Consider the following 2,747-nt stretch of genomic DNA (forward strand, 5'->3'; position numbering starts at 1 on the left):
GGTAAACTGACCGTTACTAGGACAACGTCAAAAGTATGTCTTATACTGGGACAATCATAAATACCGTTAAGTATCTTTTAGATTTCAACATAAATCATAAAAGTAAAAATTGTCTAGTATTTTTCAAGTTCTTTTAAATTTATTAACAGTATTTATTTTTTTCTGTCAAGTTATAAATGTAGTAAACAATAATAAAAAGTAGTCCTAAGAATCTGTGAATGAACTTTTGCAAAATTCGCCATTTTTGCACATTTTGAATACGTTTGAGAATAAATTTCATAACTTCTTTAGCGATTTTATTTAATGATTTATGAATATTTCAATGTGCCGCATCAGGACAAATTCTTGACAAAGTTTATCAAAATAAAATCGTACAATTTACTTACAATTGTAGAATACATTATTTTTCTTTATTTTCCAATAAAATTCATATCACCATGTTAACATTTAATAGTAACTCATAAATTTAATTTAAAAGAAAATTAGTGAGTATGCATTAAAATTTAATATTATAGATTAATATTACATATGATAAATTTTAACAAAATTATTATTATCGATTTCCTTTTTTGAATAAGTAAAGTAAATTAACTTTCCGTTCAAAATTTTTATTTTGTAATAAAAAATATAATGTTTTACAGAAAACACGTCCTTTTGAGTTAAAAATTCAACAGTTTGGTTAATTTTTTTTCTTTCTCGACTGAAAAATCTGTTTTGATTAATATTTGAACTATTTTGTTAAAAATGCATCTTTTTGGTTTGACAATTTATCTTTCTAATAATAAATTTCATCTTTCTTAACCAAAACTGCAACTGTAGTTGTAAATTAATTTGTTTAGGTTGAGGCTTTAACAGTTTTATTTTTTAAAAACTTTATTCACCTAATTGAACTGTTTTAAATTTGTAATTGAAATCATTTTGGTTGAAGTATCAACTATTATATTTTTTTATCAGAATTTACCTTTTTTGGTTAACCTAATAGTTCAATTTTCTATCACATTGTTGAATTTGAAAAGCAAAAAGACTAATTATGTACCAAAAAAGATGAGTTCGTATCAAAAAATGTAATAGTGGATATTTAAAAAAAAATGTTTTAATTGTAAATTAAAAAAAGTTGAATTCCTTAAAAAACAAAAGAATTTTTACCTAACCTGTTCGACTTGTAACCAGAACGATAAAATTTCTACCATATTTTCAACTCTAAAATATGAATTTTCAATAAAAAAGTTAATTTACCACCAAACAGTTGATCTTTCAAGTAAAATGATTAATTTTTTACAAATTAGTACAACCTTCAAGCCAGTAGTGGAATTTTAAACCAAAAAGGTGAATTCTTATCCAGAAATACAATATTTGATACTTTAACAAAAAAAGATTTTGATTACAAATTGAAAGCAGTTGAATTAATTTAAGAAAGCAACAAATTATCAAAACTATTGAAGCTTCAACCTAAACAGAATAATTTTCAACCATCCAGTTGCATTTTTGCTCAAGAAAGATGAAATTTTTAATTAAAAACATAAATTTTAGAACAAAAAAGACGAATTTTCAATAAAATAGTTGAAATATTAATCAAAACAGATTTTTCAGTCAATACATTTTTTAACCAAAAAATAATTGAAAATATTTTAACACTTTTTTTTCAATTTATGTATTAATTTTATTTAAGACGAATTCTAAATCAAAATTTACAAACAAATAGTTGACTCTGCAAGTAAATCGATAATATTAATCTTATGATTATTTATATTATTCAATACTCATTTATAGTATTAAATTTTAATGCATACTTATACTAATTTTATTGAAAAATTACATTAAAATTCGAGGATAAAAATTGGAGGTTGCAATAAAGTACTTTGAACAACTTTTTTACAATAAATAATCAATTTGACAGTAAGCGTTCAGCTTATAAACAATATTCTTATTATTAATTTATTTTCTTTAATAATATCTTAAGTAATTTTTTATATCCAAATGTTAACATTTTGATATGAATTTTATTTAAAAATATTAAATTATATTAATTAACTATATAATTATTCATGATTGCATTTTTTGTTTTAATCGAACGAATAATGCATTAGCCACTTATTATAACGGTTTTTGTACGGTTTTCATAACTGTCCCAGTAATGGTCAGTTTACCTTACCTCACTTATGAGAAAATAAATATTTAAGAAAAGTATCCCTATCCCTATTCAAATTATGCTGTGACCTTGAAACGTCACATCCTCTGGAACGCTGAACCAATCTGAATAGTGTTCCGCAGTTGCTCTATTGACTAACAAAGTATCTAGCAGACAGCTAGCGAAAATTCAATTTACGACTTCTAACAGAGATTTTTTAAAAAAGTGAATCTTAAACTTAAACTTCAATAGGTGGCGGCTCTGTGGACTTAACCTAAAAAATTATTAGTGAATACAATCGCGTCTGATAAGGATCTTTCGATTTCAACTGTAATGCAAAAGATTGAAGTGATTCAAATGTTCCTTGTCGGACACCATTCTATTCACTAATGATTTTTTAGGTTAAGTCTGCAGGTCTTCCATCTCTTATATTGAGGTTAAAGTTTAGAGTTCGCCCTTTTAAGCTACTTTAGGGCGGGAAAAAAAATCAAGTTTGACCAAGAGTTACAAAATATCAAAGTAAAGGCACTGAATTAATTTTTAGACTTAATAATTTTTCCTCCTCTAACATTTGCCGACACACTCTGCTGCCACACTTTACAAGTTTCGGTTTTCGTGA

Source organism: Belonocnema kinseyi, chromosome 9, assembly GCF_010883055.1.
Source record: "Belonocnema kinseyi isolate 2016_QV_RU_SX_M_011 chromosome 9, B_treatae_v1, whole genome shotgun sequence".
Classification (NCBI taxonomy): domain Eukaryota; kingdom Metazoa; phylum Arthropoda; class Insecta; order Hymenoptera; family Cynipidae; genus Belonocnema; species Belonocnema kinseyi.